Genomic DNA, 23601 nt, shown 5'->3' with positions numbered 1-23601 from the left:
AGTTTAGGCAGAAAGCTTTACAGTTCACACAGGATATATGGTTTATTGTGGATGTGAAGATGTCTGAAAATTGACTTAGTTATTACATTTTATACAACTATTTTCTAATAATTTATTTTCTGTGTGAGAGTCATGTTGTGAAAATTTACATTTATGTGCCCATGCAGGCTCCACCTGAATCCTGAACTTCTGCTTAACAGAGTGTTGGACACTTTCTGGTCTGCTAATACACTCGTGTTCACTTTCTGTTATATTGGATTGGAATAGCTGTCTACAGCTTAAGAAAAATGAGAATTGACACAAAGCTTTACCTATCTGCAAGGAAAAATAATTTTAAATGAATATGGAGGTCAGTGGAAAATTATTAATTTTATGCTCCAGTTACTTTTATTATTCAAATATAGTACCCCTGCCACTGCAGCTATATATGAGGAAAAAAATTGCATATCCATTTTTCTTCCAAAGCTGTTTCACCTTTTTTTTTTTTTTCCCTAACCTCTATCTTTGTTTTACATATAAATTACAATTCAGTTCTCTTATTATCCATAGTTTAAACTCTTTCACTCAAGCAATACTATGTGTGGCACTTTTCACCACAAGGCTTAGATAGACCCTTCAGAAACTTAGAATTATTATCACTCATGGTTCATGTACACATTTCATACTTAAGCATGAGAGGTTTAGAATGTAGAGCCTAAAATAATATGAGCTACCCAAAAGGAACAGAAGACCACTCCTTCAGAACAAAGATGTGGATAGCGGGTCCGTGTGGATAGCGGGATAGTGTTCTGTTACCCTCACTGAGAAGAAGTTTCTTCTCAAATTTAAGTGGAACCTCTTGTGTTCCACTTTGAACCCCTTACCCCTTCGCCTGGCTCCATTTTCATGACACTTGCCATTTATATATTTGTAAACATTAATAAGGTCACCCCTCAGTCTCCTCTTCTCCAAACTAAAGAGATCCAGCTCCCTCAGCTTTTCTTCATAAGGGAGATGCCCCACTCCCTTAATCATCTTTGTTGCCCTATGCTGGACTCTCTTCAGTCCTTCTTGAACTGAGGAGCCCACAACTGAACACAGTATTCCAGGTGTGGTCTCAACAAGGAAGACTAGAGGGGAAGCAGAACCTCTCTTGACCTACTAACCACCCCGCTTCTAATACACCCCAGGATGCCATTGGCTTTCCTGGCCACAAGGACACAGTGCTGGCTCATGGTCATCCTGCTGTCCACCAGGACCCCCAGGTCCCTTTCCCCTACACTGCTCTCTAAGAAGTCATTCCCCAACCTATACTGGAATCTGGGGTTATTCCTGCCTAGATGCAACACTCTACACTTGCCCTTTTTAAACGTCATTAATTTTTTCCCCACCCTGCTCTCCAGCCTGTCCAGGTCTTGCTGGATGTCAGCACAGCCCTCTGATGTGTCAGCCATTCCTCTCAGCTTGGTGTCATCAGCAAACTTGCTGATAGTACACTCTATTCCCTCATCCAAGTCATTGATGAATATATTGAATGATACTGGCCCCAGTACTGATCCTTGAGACACTCTACTAGATACAGCATCCTTTAGTATTCATTACTATGGCATGACCATCCAGACTCCAAAGATGTTTTGATTCATTACCAAAAGGAGTTGAAAGCCTAGCCACAGAAAACCTTATTAAAATCACAAGTGGGGAAAAATGTACTACCTGATAACATGTACCCCATCCACAACAGTTCATCTTTGAGAAGCCTGCTGTTTGTGGGCTGAGAGAGCAGGTCATCTGCAAGCTAAATATATTTAATGAAATGTTTCCATTTTAAATATCACACTTAACACAAGATAAAAGTATTATAGTCTATTAGTTAATCTGCTTCTCATCTGGCAGAAATTTATTGCTGTTGTCAATGAGCAGTAAATGTCCGAATCAACTCAGTATTAGAATACAATAATGTTACATGGTAATCTTCAAAGAAATGTAGAAACAACACCAAAATGCAGAAGATTAAACCCATTAAGTATAGTCTGCATGTTCTATTTATATGACAGATGTAGTGCATTCAAAAAAGCTGTTTAACCTAACCCTTCTGGTAATCAGTTTCTGGCAAAGTAGCTGTAAAGTTGACCCTTAAATATATGCACCAATTACCAGGTTTCTCATTTTACTTTGGTGATGCTCAGAAGCCACAGTTTGCCCATATTTCTTCTTCTACCAGGACTCCATCCTCTTCTTTCAGCTTCAGAAATTGCTCTCCATATTGATTCTCTTTTTCCTGGGAAACAGCAAAGGACATATTTACAAGCATGTAAATTCAGCAATGCTTTACTTATATGTGCTAAATATTAAGACCACAGTTAAAGTATCTAGCATCTGAGTTTTATAAAGTATCTGAGTTTTTAAAATGTCTTAAAAAGTAAGATTTAAGCTTGTGCTTTTTAAGGCACTTAAGTGCTTTGATCTGTAAGAAGGTTCTTCCAATATCAGGCTTGTAGGGATTAATCTGCAGTTAAATCTTTCCTTCTTGTGCACAAAGGTACTGTGAAATGCAATTCCAGTATGTCTTGTCCACCTTCATGCACCTGCCAGCTGACCCAAGTACATAACCCCCAAACTGAGAGAGCTATTATATAAAAGCCTGCTCCCAGAGAAGCAGAAAACACCAGTTTTCTCATATTTCTCTGACCTTAACTTTGGAAATATTTACTTGAAGTTACTGCGGATTTATTTCTCCTTTCAGTATGAAAGGATAAGGAGGATTTGGCCTTTAATTTGCAATAAAAGTGTTTCTACAGGATAAAATTCTTTGCAGTATTACAAAGGTTTGACCAGCTACCATGCATAATAATATTACTCTTCGCCTTCATGATCATTTACTTTAGTGACAGCCAGAACATCCATTGCTGTGACAACCTGCTGCTGATTATAAAAATGTATCAACATGATGTAATATGCCTAATAGCTATCTTAAGCAGGCACCTGTAGCTACAAATCAGCTGATAAAATAAATATCAACTACACAAATGCATATTGAACCACACTCACCAAACTTAAGCTATCTGGAATTGACAAGAGGAGAAATTTCCAAATGCTGAAAGAGTCCATGCTGTCTATCAGTCATGGAAAGTTCAACCCCAATGGACAAAGGCAAGACTTTAGCTATTTTTACTGCCGTGATGGACTGCAAGACCAGAGTAATCCTTCAGCTAACAAGATCTTAGTTCTATTAAGATGTTCTCATGATTTGTAACCTGATACTAAGAGATTAGACAACAAAAATGGAGCAAGAACTGTCAAATTGAAGTCCAAAAATATCCCTTATTGCCTGACAGCATTCTGTAAAGATTAAGAAGTGCACTCATTGGTTCTGTATTTCATGTGGCTTATTACTGCTTTTATCTTCTCCTGGTAGAATCAGATTTGTGAAGGACATGCATCTAGTTGTCTTTTGTTTTTCCTTTGGCCAATGTGTTGCTTTTCCATTCTACATTATTGCACATGATAGATTTCATATCCTCTGTCACGGAACAGAGCCATATTATGCTAGATAAAGCAGAAAAGAGCTTGCAAGTTTAAGACTTTGATTTTACTATTTTTCTGACAAACCTAATTCTGTCATAAAGGGGAACAAGTTAAAAAATGTGAAAGTGTCAGGTGGAATATGATGTTTAAATGACAAAAGTAAGACAAACAAAAGTAACCAAAACAATGTGATGAACAAGTAAGAGAATGATACTATCAGAAAGCCAAGAGTTTAATAGGAAAGCAGAGTTTCCCACTTGCTTAATTGATCTCAAACCTAATTTTCCAGTGTTGTGTCTCCTTTTTTTTTTTTTTTTTTAAAGAATGAGGAAGAAAATTTCTATATGTTCAAGAAATCTACAAAATGAACAATCAGTTTCAAGTGGTTTGCCCTTTTTTTTTAAAAAAAAAAAAAATTTAGTAGATCATACTGTGAAATTGTTCTTTTAGAATAAAAAATGGATTTCGCTCTGTAACCTATACAAAGTTGAATCACGCCCCTGGAGATCTGCCAAACCATTTGAAAATAATTTGAACAACTAGTGAACCATGTTGCATGACCTTTATCTCTTCATTCTCACCTACTTTTGTTCATGGTTTACATTTTTGTTTTGATTGGATGGTTCCTTCTTGAATAGGGAAAGGTGACTAATTGTTTGAAAATATTTTTAACATCTTTTTAAGCATGTCACTATGGCAAATTATTTCAATGTTGCAATGCTTCACTTTGTTGAGTCTCCTATTATGTTAATGACACGTGAGCTGACCAGACTACTTGTTCAATGCAACATGAAGAGTACTTGAGGCACAGCTCCTGTTAATAATAATAATAATTTAAAAAAAACCCTATGGCTAATTTTCTATATGATTATAATATTAATATTCTTCAGGTTTTTTAATTCTTTGCAAACATTAACTTTTAATGCATAAAAGAACCCTGGGAAGGAGTTTTACCTTTATGTACTGCTGAAAACCTGCAACTCCAGATTTTGGTCTTTAATAAATCTGCCCTGATTTTGAAAGGTTTTCATCAAAAAAAAGTGTCTGTCAGTAGGAATGAATTGTTGTTGTCTCTAAACTCAGGCTATTTTATTGGAATCTTCAAGTATAGATTTAAAACCACAAATATGTGCACTGTGGAGAACAGTGGGAAAAAATCAGCCCAAATGTCTGAGCATAAATACTTGAATTCCCTCCATCCCTGTGTTCTATTTAGCCTTCTGAGTTCCATATATTTTCAACTTAATGCTTTAAAAACATCCTTTCACCATGAGCCTAAACTGAGGGTGAAATAAACAGTTGCTCTTTTTTTTCCTGGTGTTGGTATCCATATAGAGCAGGCAAATATTCAAAACCTACAAAATGCATCTGCCCATTTTTCAGAAATGGCTGGAGATTGTCATTGTTTTGAGAGATCATTGTTTTGATCTTCAGGGGGCTAAAAAAGAAGAAAATACATTGGAAACTCTGTATCACATACTACTGCATTGTCAGCCCTCTTGAAACAGGTCATTATTTTTTCTACAAGCTTTTTCACACTCATAGCATGAATATTCTTACAGGAAATTAACCTGCAGATAAAAGCTATTCTTAAAATCAAGCAGTGACTTTTGAACAAAGTGAGGGTCTCATCTTAAACTGGTGAGCCTGTACTCTCTGCTAACCAGATATCCAGTTGAGTATCAAACAGGAAAGCATTCAGCCTCAAAGTAATGTAAGAAGAACCATATGGAGTCATGTCGATGATCTAGAATTACCAGTTATTGAAAACGTTGGACTACTTAATATTTTATTAGTATTCATAGTAATACCAATAAAATATTAAATATGTTTTATTTCTTCTGCTGAATACTGTTATAAAATTTACAGTCAGGATCCGCCTGAGCTGACACAGGCAGGATGTAGGAACAACCACAAGACCATGAATGAAATGAAAAGAGTAAATTTATTTTCATTACCTTGCAAACCAGGGATCTCTGAAGCAGCACCCAGGCAGAGTCACACAAGCAGGAATGCAGTCACCATGGATCTCAGTCCTTGCTTGAGAGTTTTTTGAATCTGCTGGTTTTGACTGTACGTCAAGGATTCACACAGGTATAGTTTTCCACTGTGCTTTTATCTTTCTGGCAGCAGGGCAGTAATCTCAAACATGTTGGATACGGTGCCTCTGAGTCTCTCACAGGCCTGTGTTATATAAACACAGAGGTTCTAATTGTTAAGCACACAAGACTAAACAACAATTAATGTGGTATCTGTGTTTTTCTACACCCCAGCAAGTCACTTGATTGTGTTTATAGTCCTCCTCACCAATCCTCCGTTAGATTCCCACAGGCCCCGTGTGCCTGATCATTTTTGGATTGGACTGTGCAGCTAGTGACTCTAGTAATATTTTCAGGTGCTTATTAATTGAAGTGGTGTTGAAAGGACATAGGTAACTAGTTGCAGATTGCCCATTCAGAGTATCTCCCAGCTGAACAGATGGTTCTAGGCCAGTTTGGTCAAAAACTCTTTTTCATTTGTTGTAAAGGTTTTATTTCTCCACTGAGTTTCTGAAAACCTCCAGTCTCTTTTCTAGTGAATGAGATAGAACAACTTTGCTTTTATATCACTGATTGCTTCAGCACTTTTACCTATCTCCAGAGTGAAGGAAGGGATTGGTCCGTGAGATTTTAAGAAACCTGTTTTGCAGGACTTTGTTGCACAGGAGAATGTGTTGTTACTATGTTCTTGATGTTATATTTGCCTGCCTTTTCTAAAATCTAAGCTGTAAATCCCACAAAGATAAGATACAGTTTAAAACAGTGATTATATTCAATTATATTTTTTTCCAAGTAATAGCCACTAAATATTCCAGTGTCCACTGGCAAACACATGAAAGAGAATTTAATTAATTTGTCCACCTGTCCTCATAGGAGAGGTGTTTCATGCCTCTAATCATCTTGGTGGCCTCCTCTGGCCCCTCTCCAGCAGGTCCATGTCTTTCCTGTACTGAGGGCTCCAGAGCTGCACACAGTACTCTAGGTGGGATCTCACCAGAACAGAGAGGCAAACTCACCTGCTGGCCATGCCCCTTTTGATGCAGCCCAAGATACCCTTGGTCTTCTGGTCTGCAAGTGCACATTGCCACCTCATGTCCAATCTTTCATCCACCTGTACTCCCAAGTCCTTCTTCGCAGGGCTGCTCTAAATCCCTCCATCCCCAAGCCTGTATTGATACTGGGGATAGCCCCGACCCAGGTGCAGAACCTTGCACTAGACCTTGTTGAATGAACCTTATGAGGTTTGCATGTGGTAGGGTGGAACCACTTCAATCTAGCGAAAGAGAATTACAACAGTAAATCAGTCTCATGAGATTATGTGAGACAATGGTAATGGGTCTGGGAAGTTGCTGGCAGGTACAAATACGAATTTTAGTTTCTCACTTCCTGGTTATATCTGATGGGTATAAGCTGGCAAAACAGTACTGACGGGGCTGATGTACAGAAAAGTCAAGAATGCAAAAGAACGTGATCAATAAAAATGAGTCCAAAGTTTTGGTACATCAGTCCAACAGGTGCATTTCAAAGAGGAATTTGCTTTTCTTGACTTCTTCCTGCAGCCCTTCGCACTCAACAGAAGAGCACAGGTGATGATGTTCTTAGTGGAATTGGTCCAACACACTCTCTCCATCTGTCCAAATCCATACTGACTCCTTGCATGAGATACTCAGGTTGATATTAATTTTAGCAGCAGTTTGTGGGTGTCAAAAAAATGGAGCATGGAAGCTCCAAGTATGAGCAAAATGGGGGTGTCAATGTCAGATCATGAGAACAGTCATGACTGGTAGAGGAAATAGTAATCAGACAACTGATTAAGGACAGAAATAATTACAGAGACAGCTGATTAAGGGAAAGGAAGCCAGAACTCATTAAGGGCAGCGTGATAGACAAGTTACTACAAGATGCCTAAACTACCAAAAGAAAGGTATTGTTTCCTCTGGTTTCAAGAATTTTGGTTGAGTAAAGTGCAGCACGGAGTGGGTGTTTCAGAAAACTAAAAGTTGAGCAAAATAAAAAAGTAAAGGGGCAAAGGGTGCTGGAGAGCTTTCTGAGGCAGAGCAGTAATTGAGAAATGAGCAGCAGGTAAGGTAAGACATGGAGACAAACAGCAACACACAGATGAAGAGGAGCAAACTGGAGGATGGAGGAAACACCCCATGCCAGGGCAGAAGAAATGAGAGGGTCCAGCTGAAAGAGCTGGAAATTCTTGAGATATTAAGGATTTGGAGAAAGAAGGGTCTTTGATTCAGGTAAGAGCAGGCTGCTGAAGTGTGGTTGCTAACTGCAAAGATCTGTAGAGGCTCCTTATTGCCTGTTAAGTTGTTTCCAAATGAAAAAGTGGTTAAAAGAAGAATAATATCTAATGAATGTAATGGGAAATGAAAAATTACACATTTATAGTTTCTTCCTTTTTGCTTCTAACATTATTCCTTAAATAAATGCCCAGGGATTACGTTATGTGGAATGCTAATCTCACTGTAGGTCATGACAAGAAATGTGATTACTTTTCTAATAATGTATTTTTAGAATATTTTCTCATGTTGGGGAGGGAACACTCTATTGTCATAAAAGTCCTATGAAAATTGACACTACTCTGCTGTCTGTTACTTTGCTGTTTTTTTCCTCTTCTGCATAGCAAGTTTCTAAGTAATGTTATTGCTTCTTCAGATCTCCCTATATAGTATCAATCACCACATAAAAATCAGGGTATATTTGCCTCCCTTGTGCATCATCATGCCAAACTGTTGGAGACTGCTCTCATGCTTGCAGAGATTTACAGCTAACGGAAAATATCAATGGAATTTCATATTGTGTTGTCTTAAAGACAAAATGTGTCTGTCATGATAAACATATTAAAATGGAAAACTGAAGGAAATAATAATAATAATTTATCATTTATTACAATGTTTTACATTCTGCTTTCTTTTCTGTTCTTTTTGGTGTTTTGATTTTGTTCTTATTTCAGGCTTTATGTTGATTTTGGTTGTTAGTTTGCTTTTTAATAGGAATACATTTATTTTTTTTTTATGCTCGGATGATTATAATACTGGTTGTTTATAATAATATTATATTATAGCCACAGTATCACAGTATCACAGTATGTTTGGGATTGGAAGGGACCTCAAAAGATCGTCTAGTCCAATCCCCCTGCTGGAGCAGGAACACCTAGGTGAGGTTACACAGGAAGATGTCCAGGCAGGTTTTGAATGTCTCCAGAGAAGGAGACTCCACAACCTCCCTGGGCAGCCTGTTCCAGTGCTCTGTCACCCTTACTGAGAAGAAGTTTTTTCTCAAATTTAAGTGGAACCTCTTGTGTTCCAGCTTGATCCCATTATCCCTTGTCCTATCATTGTTTGCCACCGAGAAGAGCCTGGCTCCATCCTCATGGCACTCATCCTTTATATATTTATAAACATTAATAAGGTCCCCCGTTAGTCTCCTCTTCTCCAAACTAAAGAGACCCAGCTCCCTCAGCCTTTCTTCAGAAGGGAGATGCTCCACTCCCTTAATCATCTTTGTTGCCCTATGCTGGACCCTCTCAGTGTAGGGCATATCAGTTTATTTTGATGTGCAATATTTTGAGGGATATTAGCCAAATTAATAATGGTGGAGCACTTCAAAATGAACAATACAGTATTCAAGTAAATGAACAATACAAGTATTCAACAGCATTTTTTTCCACAGTTGGAACTATAATTCAGAGACCATGTTCATCTCTCCCACTGATATAAGTCAGAGATGTTTTATTTTAAGTCCATATATATTTTTATACATACATACACAATGGTCATTTATTATAACATCTATGCAGGTCTTACCTTTATTCTACATTAATTTGTACTGCATAGTGATGTGTTGCTGTTTTCCTAAGATCTACTGTAATTATAGTGTCTTATAGTGAAGAATACTTTGCAAAGTTTTGAAACACCTCATCTATATTTAAATGAATGAGAATTATTCTTTTGATTTTTGTGAATTCAAGAAAGCACTTTGTTTTCTCTCTCATTTTTGTATTACATACAATACAAGACATCCACAGCAAAGCTCCTTTTTGGAGGGAAAATATTAGAAAGGTCTGTTGTGATTTTGAGTATCATAACACTTATCTGAGCTACTCCACTCCTGTCTGTTCTTCCTGTCAAACCTCTTTACACTGTGGAACACAGATTGACCTTGTAGTGTTTTGTTCTGGAGCCTGAATAATTGCTTTCTGTATCTATTGGACCTTTAAATCCTGTTTTAATATACAAAATGTTATTGAAGGAAATGGAGACAGTTGTTTCTGTCAAAGCTGAGAATTAGTTTCAATAGCAAAGTTTTAATTGTGTCTGAGCACAATGTTGTCATATGATTAGTCACCTGGCAACTACCAGGATTACTCAAATGCTTTGCAAATCTTGGAAGTCAGTACAAGGCAGGACTGAGCCCCTGATTAACATGTATTTGTAATCATCATTGTTTATATGTATAAAAGTAGTATAAATTTGTAAAAGTTTTATGTTATGTTGTCTGTGTATTTTGGGGTCACACAGACCTTCTGATCTACTGTTGCAGAAGTGTGATCCACCATGCTTACAACCAGTAGATTGGAGAATGACAAGATAAATGTGGCATATAAGTTGCTTGTATTGAGTAAAACACAATACATTTGCATGGAAACGAAAAAAGGGAAAATGACAGTAGAGGAGCAAATAATGAAAATAATTAAGACAAATAAGAACTGGGGACTGGTAGAGAGAGATATTTTTTTTCATTTTTTTAGCATGCTGTGAAGAAGCCATTTGAAGCTAGAATAATTAAGCAGTGCATTCATGAAAAAAAAAAAAAAACATAATAGCAAAAGGAAAAGAGCAAACAAGATGAAACAGAGGTTATGTTTAGGGATTTATGCAGACAGTTATGCTAACAAAGACTGTAATAGAAATTCTGACACAGAGAGTAACAGAATAAACAACTGTATGTACTGTATAGACAGATTTTCCAAAGCATTTTTTATTCTTGAGAACTGACTTTTAAATGAGTTTAAACTGCTTATTACCTTCCTCATTGTTTCCAAAACCAGATCTCAGTGGTTCAACTTTTTACCTTACACATCACACCAAACACAGTGGATAATTCTTCTTCAACTTCTATCTTTGTGCCATTAGAGCTGCATCCATGCAGCCAGCCTGGATCCCTAAACAGTATTTAGTACATGCCACTAGAAAGGCTGGACCACGTTTCTTCCAATTATATGTGGTTAAAGTAGGAGCTATTTCAAATGGAGCTCTTTTGAGAACCCTGTGTGTTGTTTTTGCTGTCCAAAGATACTTAATATGGATAATATATCTTTGAGGATTGCATTTGTTGGAGGCATCACACCAAAGCATGGTTTATGCTGGACATTATCAATGGGGTAAAACTTGAAAGTGAGAAATGACCTGTGTAAAAACATAGCCCAAAACGAGCAATTGTAGATGACTCTTAGAATGCAACCAAGAGTATCCAGCTTACTTGAAGAGTTTTGGCTTGTTTTATTGAATTCAAGAATGGATTAATTGTGTATCATATGCAAATGATTGCCCCATAGAAGGCAAATGGAATATATTGCTAATTTTAAGACCAAATCATTGTATTGCTTTAACATGTTTTATAATAATGTGTCTTTTACCTATAGAAAATTCAAATTCTTCTTTGACATGAATGTATGAACATAGAATAATTTGCAGTTTAAACAAAAATGTTTAAATAAGTGTGGCATAGAAGACTGCTTGCTCTGTTCTGTCAAAACAAAATTTCACTGAAGCTTATGGAAACCTTGTTGCATCTATTGTTTTTTCCTACCAGTTATGGAGATTCTGGTATAAGTTTGGCAGTGTATTTTTATTTAATTAAATAAAACTAAGAAAAGTTTACTTAGAATTTCTCATTATCATTGCACACAGAGGGCAATTTTGGCTAAACAGCATGTGCTTTATATAACTTTTCTCCAATGCCAAGTTAAATCCCCAATTGTATGTATTTGTTTTCCCTGTCAAATATAGCCAAACATACTTATTAATTATAATAACTCTGTGTTTCTTTAAGACTGTCATGTCAGTCTAGATGTACAGTTGGCTGTAGACAGCACAGCTTTGACTCAGCATGTTACTTCTTACCTCGCCAAGCATGAAAAGTGCAAGTAATGAGACTTGCAAAATGAAATATTGCCTGACAAAAGCCTGCCTGCTAGACTGCAGGATCCTGGTATAAAGCCACCTTGACAAAAAGTGTATCACTCTGAGGACCCTTCAAATTAGTGGAGTGATGCAGTTTTATTATCAGATATTGTTCAGTTCATCATGAACGTCTCACTGCCACTATACCTTATGTGTGAAAGGGGCTATATAAAAGCATACTATATTCCAATCTAATTCACACAATGGCTTTCTTGGTAATTAAGATCCAAGTACTGTTAAATTTCCAGGGATTTTCTATTACCCATATGAATCAAATTATTTAGAATGGCTACATTAAAATAGTTGGTGTCATTGGTTAAGAAGAGGAATGGAAAGGGATCTTTAATAAGGAAGATATAAGATTCATTTAAAGACTCAGTTTATTTCTGAGTGTCCACCCCAAACTCATTTGGAAAAAATAGATGGAAAGATGATCTTTATAACTTTTCAGATGATGGCAGCATATCTTTTAAAGCCCACATTAAAAGCCTAGTCAGTGGCCAAAAATATAAGCCAGGAAAACAAGGTTTGCAATAAAATACTTAGCGTTGTTGCACAGAGACTGAAATTTGACAATGATAATTGTTTTTGTGATGCTGTAGATTTTTAGAGGGAAACTACTCACTCTATTCCTTATTGCATATTGTGTGTCCAAGAATATTCGTGAACTTTTCTGTACAGAGGACCTGGCCAAAAGAATATTCATACCAGTGATCAAGTTCAAAGTCCACTGCACTCCCCACCAGCCATACTATTAAGCTGCATAAACTCCTCACAGAGACCAAGAAAACTCTTTGCCTGGTATACTGGGAGAAGAGAGAAGGCTTATCTCCTACTTCTTAAGGTCTTTAGGACATGAAGGTTTATGGTATGGATGAGTCATATGCAACAAAGATTTCATTTGGGGAATCAAGAGTGTGTAATATTATTCAGAAATAAATGCATGAGACAGCATGCTTCAGACTAAGACCTGACACTTGTGCTAGCGAGCATGTCTTGAAAAACGGAGAGAGAACAGATTATACAGTTTTGTCATTTGTGACATTGTCATCAGTATCTTGAACAGTTGGGGCAAAAGCTGAAGTAGAGAGAAACTTTGAAGTCCATATCTCTATCTTAAATCATGGTGTTTAGAAGGTGATCCATAATAAATCTTTAAATAAGTAGACCAAAGGCAGGATGATAGAACAGTCTGCTAGATCAAAGGACACTGGATGGTTGATGGTGAATACCATAAAGGTAGCCTTCTACAACAGTAACAGTTCTCACCTGGGAAAAAAAACCAAAATAACTGCCCTTGTCTTAAGGAGGAAGTTCTTTTCCTTTGCAGGAAAGCAGAATGTAGCCCAAAATCTCATATATAGCTCTGTGGATTGAGAAATTCTACCATCTGCCAGGTGGAAGGTATATTGGCCTCTGGCAATACAATTCTAGAAAACCTCCTGTCACCAGACTGGGTGTGTCCACACATTAGATTTTCCCTTCTTATACGAAGTTCATGAGTTTAAAGTGGAATACTACCTTGCTCATTGGTAACACAGACTAGCAGCTCAACTAACTCAATACCAACAGTTTGTGCAGCTCATCACAGATATTTCTATCCAGGAACAGGAGTTAGAAGATGCAGCAGCCAGAGAGTAGCTTATTTCCTGGTCTGCTTGGCAAGCAGAACTTCTCCATATGGGGAAGCAGACCACTGTTCTTATGGTAAACGAGTCATTCTCTCAAATTCTTTAATGAACTATTTATTGTTCCTTATTTCTCCTAGATGAACTGTGTAGAGGAAGATATGAAAGACTGGAGTTACTAGCTAGGTGACTTGGTGGTTCAACAAGAGACTATCGCTATGTTCCAAGCTATGCCAGATTACTACTGTCCAGCAAGGAGGAGAAGGAATAAAAAAGAAAAAAGAAAAAGAGAATGAAACCACAGCATTTGAACAAAAATCCAATTATACTGAACAGAAATAAATACTTTATATTTTTAGGAGGATATGCTCCACTTTGATGTATCTTTAATTTTTTTGTATGGACATCTGTGTTGGTGTACCAATTGTTTCATGATATCAGTACAAAATGATACTGGTCAATGGGCTCTTTTAAGCTGAAAAGTAACTAGCCAAAATAGGCTTTGTATATTTTTATTTTACCATACCTTTGATGTTAGATTTGTGGAAAGACTCCATGATGCTGTATCTGATGATAGGACTGCTGTGGATAGAACCCACCAACAGTGGGATTGAAGGATGAGGCATAAAGCAATCACCAAAACTGCTGTATTTTCTTTGTAATTACTATGGGACCAGGGTGCTTCCACTGTGACACAATTTTTGTGAAAGTTTTAAAACAATAATTGATCTTTCCAAAGGATATTTGCATGAAGGACACCTGTCTTCATCCTTTGCATCCTTTCTAATGTGGTCAGAAGATTACTGTGGTTAGAAACAGGCCAAGAGTCTTAAATAAAATTGACTCTTCCACATATTTGTTAGAAACAGGCCAAGAGTCTTAAATAAAAATGACTCTTCCATATATTTGATCAATGATATCTTAATAATATGGTAATCTGAATATATTGTTTTAATCTTAACTGCAATTTCTGTTCATATATATATTAATTATTTCTGTCTTTTTTTAATCAAAAGAGTTGGAGAAGAAGCTGTCATAACTCACAACCCAAATTGCTGTCTGGTGCACTATAAACCTCTTAGCTCTGCTTCCAAAGTAATAGCTGTATCTTCCACAATTTCAGAATTACAGAATCACAGGATCACAAAATCACAGAATCACAGAATGATTGAGGTTGGAAGGGACCTCTGGAGATCATCTTGTTCAAACACCCTACTCAAACAAGGCCACCTAAAGCAGACTGCTCAGGACCATATCCAGATGACTTTTGAATATCCCCAGGGTGAGAGAGTCCATAACCTCCTTGAGCAACTTCTGTGAGTGCTTGGTCACCCTCACAGTAAAAAAATGGTCCCTAATGTTTAGAGGAAACCTTCCGTGGTTCAGTTTGTGCGCACTGACTCTGGGCCTGTCACTTGGCATCACCAAAAAATCGTGTGGCTCTGTCCTCCATTCACCCCCTCTTCAGATATTTATATATGCTGATAAGATACCCCTCAGCCTTCTATTCTCCAGTCTTTACAGTCCCAGCTCTCTCAGCATTTCCTCATAGGAGAGATGCTCCAATTCGTTAATCATCTTAATGGCCCTTTGCTGGAGTCTCTCCACTATGTCCGCCTCTCCCCTGTATTGAAGAACTCAGAACTAGTTGCAGTACTCCAGGTGTGCTGTCACCAGTGCAGAACAGAGGTGAAGGATCACCTTCCTTGACCTGCTGGCAGCACTCTTCTTAATGCAGCCCAGGATATTATTGGCCTTTCTTGCTGCAAGGGCATACTACTGGTTTATGTTCAATCTGAGTGTCTACCAGGATCACAGGCCTTTTTCTACTTAATGTTTGTGTAACTTCAAGTAGGTGATGAAGGCACAGATGAGACTGGATCCCTTAACTATCTCTACTTCACTCAAATTGCTGTTGTCCTTGCAGTCACCTATAACTCTTGCATTATCTTTGCAGTATAATCAGATTATGTTCTGAGTTAATCCTCTAATAAACTAAAAATCTGGAACTTTTCTTTTTAGGTCTAATGATTTTGTCATTTTGCATTGGGAGAGCTATGGGGTTTTTAAAAATTATTTTTAGTTTGCTTTTTAAACTCTAGCAGTGAAACCTCTGTTCCCTGATATTTAGAGATCACTCAGTCTTCTTATAACTTATTCTTAAAAATGAATAAGTCATTTCTGATAAGTGTGATACACTTTCATACGAAGGAACCATTTCTCTGGGCTCATGTGCAGGCCGCTATATTTCTGTAAGGAACTTGGCTTTTTGTGGCCACTATGGTATCTCATAAACAAAGTGCTAAAGTGTGTGACCAGACTCCTCCTCTGTATTTTGCTGTACCTTTTCATCTCCAATCTCCAAGTAAATCATAAAGTTCTTATCTGTGTATCTTCCATGGTCATTTCTTCAAAGAATCAGTGAAGTGTTCATTTATGCTGACTGACACTAAATAAAGGGACAGAAGGCTGCTCATCCTCTCTCATGAAAGACTACTCTTCTACAAAAGAGAAGAGGTCAAAATTACACTGTCAAATGAAGTCATCACACTGCCTTTCTCTGCCTTCCCCAGAGGCAGAACGTACTGTAGTGCAGCTTTACGCAACCTGAAATACTTCCCAAAGTCTCTTTTCCTTTGAAGTGTCTTCATGTCGTTTGGAAACAGACTGAAATAGAAAATTATATAGTTTCAGTTCTTTGTGTTTGGATACTGACAGACCCACCAACCTTGACTAAACTTATGTTGAAGTTTATATTACAGGCTTCCTATCCACTCCCCTCCTGTGACAGCCAAAAAAACAGAGTCAGCAGAAGAAAAGCTGACTGACCCCTCAGCCCTTTCTATACAAAGTGGGCTGTTGTAGGGTAAAAGTACCTATATATTAGTTTAAAATAAATGACCAGCCTTTGCCCTGAGCCAGCTAAGACCCCATCAGGCCTTCTCATCTGTCTGTGATACTGTTGGAAACAAGAGTCTTCAGCAAATAAGAGAGCTGAGATGGCAAACCCTGACTAGATCTTGTCTACTCAACCCTTGGGTTAGTTTAAGTAGCTGGTGCTGGGATGGTTACTTCCCTACCTCATCCACCCAAAGTCCAAGGTCCCAACTCATCTAAGAATACATTACTCTAGTCTTTACACTCATGTATTCCCATCCTAACAAACATACGCCAATCTAAAATCTTTCTAATGTGTCACAAAAGGAGGAATTTACTGGTGTCCCCTTTGAGAAGTACTCACTCTTCCTTGTATTTAGCTATGATGAATAATAGATAATGAGGTAGCACAGTCACCACTAGAGAGAGCTCTGATACTAAAATTATTATTAAACCCTATTTTATCTAAGTTTCCATTGCAGAGTTCAGAGGTAGTTGCTTGAATGGATGGACCATCAAAAGAGTTAGAGTAATACAAAAAGAAGGAACTTCAGTGCGTTAGGAAGGATTTTAGACTTCATGTTATTGGACTTTGATTGGTCTAGAGAAAGGAAAGTAAGTCTTTTTCTACTTTGGACTCTTTCCACTTTAATTCAGTAGTTTTTTGACACTCCACTTGAAATACTTATTGCTGCTCAGCTGCTCTGCTTCATGGTTTATGACTTGATGTTGCTTTCAGGAGAATATAGGATGAAAATAGAGTACTGGAATTTGTGGGAAAAAGTGATTTATGAATAATGGCATTTATTGGTGGTTTATACTTCAGTAAAAGTTTTTGCATTTTTCAGAAGTAATTCAATATATCTACGTATTTTGACTATTTAAATGGGAAGTATCTATGAGCAGGGAAAGTACCTATATTCCTCTTGCATAATCTCCAGAAAATGAACATACCTGAGATACCAATCCTACCCAATAATGTTTGTGCCTTTATTATCATAGTTGATTACATCTTTACTGAATGGAACATATGAATCATGTAAAGACAGAGAGTGGCAATGCATGAATAAGTAAAGCCAGGTAGGCAATTCCACTGTTTTTATAAATACTTCAGGAAAGCTACCAGAAAGTCAATTTAGTGAATATTCTTCTATTAACCTCTTAAACACGATGTCTCTTTGTCATTGCAACACAATGTAAGAGTAGGGCAAACGTGACAATCTGTGTGAACTGTGTAAGTAAAACAGGCATCTAATACCCTGTACGAAAGCGGACAAAGTAGAAGCCAATGTCCAAAGTCTGTATTTTAAAAACATACTCAATCTCCCTTCATTCTATGTGTTTCTGAAAAATGTAGTCCCTCAGCTTGAGATCAATCCCCTCACAACTAAAAAATACCATTATAGCTTCAGAATGTCTTGATTTTTGTTCCTTCTTATTCAGTTGGACCTTCTTTTTGTGAAAAAAACCCTTACCTTCTTTATCAAATCCCTTCTCTGGGAGGCTGAGGACATTATCCTTCCATTTCCAGCATAAGAGGACAGTTGCTTTAGTATTCTTCCAAGATAGCTAGATGTTTGTCCACCCTCATCTGTAGCAGTCATCCAGAAGTATAGGCAGGCTGTCCATCACCTCTTTCAATTCCAGACAAATGTAATGTTTGTTAAACAAAATGATTAGTAATCTCTGTACAAGAACTTTTAACAGATTGGACACTTGGGCTATTTCAGAATATTTCTGTGTTTTAACCTTTTTGGGATTTGTGTAAGGGTCAAATATGTCTTTCTTTTTATCCTCAAAACTATTATTTTTATTGTTTCTCTCTCTCTCTCTTTTTTTTTTTTTTTTTTTTTTTTTTTGGTGAAGAAGTTAATACTGCAGTTTTTTGCTTATGTGCAAACATTATATAACTTTAGACCCTCACGGGTCTGAAGAATAAAGTGCTAATTATTTTGTCAGACCTTGTCCCTTGGGGAAATTCCAGTGGAGACTTCAAGAGCATTTCTATTGACAAACCTAGTGGTGAATATTAGCAGTGTCTGTCTTGATTCCTACTGGAAAATGTAAGTTTATTTTTGATTTTAAACATTGTTTATTTGGATAAATAAATGTCTCACAAGGTTCAGGACAATGTATAGCCCACAAGGCACCATGGCCCTATACATTTCCCCAAAATTCAGAGACAACAAAATTTTAGCTTAACTGACAACATGTATCAGGATGATTTGAGACTGAAAAGTGTAAATGAAGAATTTGAATTATCTGAAGTGAAAAAGAAGTTGCAAAACTTTCCAGTACAAGAAGAGATGGCTGAGATAAATACATATTAAAAAAGCATAGACATTTAGAAATGCAACCAAAAATGCTGACAAGCAAATATGTTATGAAGGACAGGGACATAGAATGCTAGACATGCAAATGTTTTTGATTTAAGAAGATAAAGAAACTATAAAGTCTTTTTAATGTGACAGAGTAAATACAATTCAGAGACAGATTTGTTGGTGGTAGGGTGTCTGTAGTAATTGATTAGGACTTCAGAAAAGGCATCAAGCAAAACATGGGTTATTAACATTTAAGTAAGGCAGGACCTAGTGAAACTTGTCACAGAATGCTTAAAGAAAAAGGCTGAAGTAACCTCTGAAAGATTATCTTTAGTATATGATGAAAGGTGGTTTTCACAGCATTCAAGAAATTGAAATTAGTAAGTTTCTTTAAAAAAATGTAAAATGTAGAGAAAAAAATAAAGACTGGTTAGTGTAAATTTAAAATATATCAGTGGAGAGGAAATTACTAATCAATACAACTATGAGCACCTAAACAATATGAGAAGCAGCTAACATGGCTTTTTCAGGAACAAATTGCATCAAACTAATATTTTTGTCTCAGCTGACAAAAGAGGAGCAATAGACACCACATGACTAGAACATGGCTTCTGACGTTTAAGACATTCGTAACCACTACACCCTGAAGGAAGGTGGGACACGTGAGACTATCACGAGGTAAGTGCACAAATTTTTAGTAGGGTGATGCCCAGCTCTGCAAAAAACTCAGATCATTGTGAAGAAATGGGGAAAACAGTAGGAAAAGTGTCGGCAGTATATTTGAATTAGTCTTCTTTAGCCACAAACACCCCCTCATTTTACCCATAGATAGACTAGAACCTTGAAATAATTGAGTTTGTTCACTCTCTAAAGAATAAGGCAGAACGTGTGTGTATGGGAAGAGGAGAAAGATGACATATGACAGTCCTCCAGTTGATCAAAGGCTAGTACAAAGTGGACGGAGGGCAACCAGCAGATAGAAGGGGCAGCAGACTGCAGGGGCTATTGCTTTCCTTCCTAAGCCTGGACTCTGCTTGCAGCTGTTTTGAGTGCAATGGCAGTGACTGTTGCATTTCTGTTCTCCTGCCTAAAGATTTACGTGAAACCTACCCTTAAATGTAAGTGCACAGCACAGAGGGGGAAAAAAAAAATTGTAGTGTGTTGCAAATTACAAATGAAAGCAGCATGTTTTAAAAGTTAGCATGGTGTATCTATCTAAAAAGCACCAGTTTCATGGCTGTAACTATTATCTCTTCATAGCATTTTTTATAAACAGGTTCTTAAAACACTCATGGGTTTCTCTCTGGTAAAAAATGCCAAAAAAACCTGAGATTCGAATGAGCTCACTTGAAGTCAATAATATTATGCCGATTTACCCCAGCTGAACATCTGTAGCACGTCTGCATGTATAGGAATATTACACGATTCAGTAAAATAAAACATAACACAGCTCAGCTACTCTGAGCAAGAAATTAGTGTCTCTAAAGAGGTTTTAGTATTGTCTAGTCAACTGCAGTGGTTTGAAATATAGCTATTGTCATGTATTTTACCTGTTCCGCAATCATCATTTGTGTAGTCTGCCTTTCATACAAAAAAATGCTCAGAACTTATACTTGGAAGTAAAGAATAAATGTACATTTTTTCATATTGCTGGCATTTTTGTTGGATCAATGACATTGTCTTGATTTACATCAGCAGAGAATACGGCCACAGAAGCAGTTCTGTTATAATTACATTAAATTAGAGTTAAAGAAAAGAAAGAAAAACTAGGAAGTGAAATATGGTATGAAAAATTTATTTCCACAAGAGGTTTGGAAAGAGACAGTCACTGAGGCAAAGAGTACCAGGAGTCTGTGTGTTGTAGAACATCACAACACCAGCAAAGTTGTGTCTGAATATAGCAAGCTTTTATCTCCATACATCAAAAAAACTAGCAGTCAGTGTCCTGAAGGGACTGAATTCACAGCAGACACTTCCAGTATACATGAGGAAACTTGGAAGAGACTTACGAAAGAGGGAGGAAAAGGCAGGTGCAGAATCCTGCAGGGAACAAGGAAAACAGAGCCATTTTTGCCTCTGGAAGAGGCTCACACTTTTAGAGAAGACTAGAATAGAATAGACTGTTTGAGTTGGAAGGGACCTACAATGACCATCTAGTCCAACTGCCCAACTAGTTCAGGACTGACCAAGTTAAAGCATGTTATTTAAGGGCACTGTCCAAGGGCCTCTTAAATGCTGACAGGCTTGAGACATTGACCACCTCTCTAGGAAGCCTGTTCTCTTGATTTGGGTTCCTGTGAGACACTTGCAGATTTCCTTGTCAGTCAAATAACGAGAAATGAGAAATTCATGGACACCATAGTGGAAGGTGCATATGCAATTTAAGGCAAGTAACTCAGTCATATGACTGTTTCTGTCACGCAAATAGGATGCAAAAGTTGATTTCAAAATAAACGGTGTCAAGGAGGTTGGGATAGGAATAGAGACACTACAGCATCAGTTTCACAGCTGTAACCATTTCCTCTTTATAACATCTTTTATAAACCAGTTCTTACAACACTCATTTCTCATTGGTAAAAAATGCAAAACAACACTGAGATTTTAATAAGCTCATTTGACACAGGGGAAGAAAAACAACAGCAACATGCAGATCTGTGGAACTAAGGTGTTTCTGCTTAAAAGAAAATTATTGGAGGGGCCAAGCTCTGGCAATATTCTATTGGCTAACATGAGGATTAATTACTTTCCTAGTTGGGTGGTTGAGGAAGAAACTTTAGATGATTTAAATATTTGTGGGACAGATTACAAAGATGGAAGACTTAATTACATGGGCATTTCATAACTTAGATACAAACCTGGAATTATATAAACCTTTGCTTAAAGTTAGCATTTGCTGTATGTTTGAGCAAATCTTATTGGCAGTCCTAGTCTTTCAGTTTAAAGCAAATTGCTGTCCTTCCCTGCATAAGAACAAATGTGTTATCATGAAGAGCTTCATCTATATAACTGTGTGTGTTCTCAGGTGTCATTTCCCCACAAAGAGGTGGGCACATAAGAATATTATCAAACAAAAAGAGAAATTAATTTTACAATAGGCATTACAAATTGATTGTGAATTTTCTTGATATTGGGTGTTTGTTAGAGGTATATTTAACAGCATGATAATGTCAGCTTTTGGAGTCTGAATAGCAACCAATTCTTACTAAAATAATAAATTTATAAAAGTATCTTTAAAAATTCAGAACGAGATGGCAAAGAAGAAGAGAGAATGCATTTCACTTAATGTATGTGATTTTTAACCCAATCTTACGACATAAGAAGGCATGTTTTGTTTTGTTTTTTTTTATTTGAGTCTGGTAAGTCTACCAAGTACTAAATATTTAAGACTAGCCCATAGAAAAGCTAGATATGAAAAAATGGATGCTGAAGTACCATAAATCAGTGGATTTGAAACTGAGAAGAAATCATAAAACAATGAAAAAGTATCAATTAGTAGGAAAGAGGTTTTGACAAGAAGGTACCAGACAATATCTGGCTAGTTCTGAAGGCAGCTGATGGTGCTGTCAAATTCCATCTATCATGAAAGCAAGGAATGCAAACAGACACTTCTAAGATTGAGAAGTTACAAGGCAACACAGCCTTTTGAGTTGCTGAAACTTTGAAGATCTAGACCAACAGAAAATGTGCCAGCTCTAGAACAGGTGAAAACTCCAGATAAGTTTGGAAGAAAAGTCAAATATTTTCTTTTTTTCTGTAAAAGGAGTCAACTTCAGAAATTCTCCAGTAATTCATAAGTTGTGGAAAAATCTTCACAACAACTTCACTATTGCAGTCAGTCCTTATTGTGTCAGACATATTTTTAAAAATGAAACAAAATAGAATATTTCATCTTCATATGATTTATTTATAACTTAAAATTCAACTCTTTGCTGTAGTTCTTTCCCAGTCCTTCTGGATTCCTTTTTTTTCAAAATCAACAGTCAAAAATCTGAAACAAAGTACATACTGTAGTGACATTTTACTTTTGCCAACTGTAACAAAGGAAAACAGTCTGATTTCTAACAAACAAAAAGTGGTTTTGCAAGCATTCACCGTATTTCACCTTTTTAAAAATATTCTATTGACAGTTTTTATCTAAACTTAGGGAAGGAGAATGGTAAGGTACCTTGAACATTGACTGAGACATCATTATTTTAAGGTCTGATTTATGATCAGTCTGCTTTTTGATCTATTTTAAAGTCTAGTTTATGATCAATCTGCTTTTTTGATCTCTATTCCTATACAACCTGATTGTATTCAGTGTGTTTGTCCTCTTGACAGAATGGAGGGGCAATTATTACACTGAATTCACAGACCATGCTGAACCTTGTTAATGCTCTACTCACTAGACTAACCTATCTATTTCAGTCACTTCTTTTTCTTTGGTCTCCAACTAGGGCAGCAGTTTTCTCTGTCACTTTCTTGTGAAGAAAAAAAGGGGGGACCAAAAAAATATAACAGATTTATTGTATCTCCACATGTTCCTGAATGTCTCTCCTTCAGCAGCAATGCAAGGAAGTTGCAAACATATATAAAGCCTTTTAATTTAAGTACAGCCTCTTAATTAAAAGTATCCTCTCTCTTAAATACAGCTCTCTCAATTTAAATCTAGTAACATCTTGCCCTTGTGGCAGGTGTCCAGATCCATCTTTACAGCACAAGATGATTCAGTGTCTTTATAGCCCCACAAGACTCTTTACTTTATCAAAAGCATGGCAGAGGAGTAGACAGGAAGTAAAATGATGAGGGAATAATTGAAACACAGGAGCTAAACATAGCAAAAACAAGAAAGCTGACTCGATTAGTGAGTCAGAAATGCTGACTGAGGGAAACCTTAATACCAAATGGCTTGGTATTACCTAAGGGAGTTGTGCAAAAACGGCTGATTGACAGAGAGGCAGAAAAAAAGAAAAATTGATTCTATCTTGGAGAGAGGTCATGAAAGACACAAATTTTCCCTAAAGACTGTACTGGGCATTGCACCCTCTTTCTTCTG

Source organism: Nesoenas mayeri (genome assembly GCF_963082525.1).
Source record: "Nesoenas mayeri genome assembly, chromosome: 2".
Taxonomy (NCBI): domain Eukaryota; kingdom Metazoa; phylum Chordata; class Aves; order Columbiformes; family Columbidae; genus Nesoenas; species Nesoenas mayeri.
Note: the sequence above shows the minus strand (reverse complement) of the source record.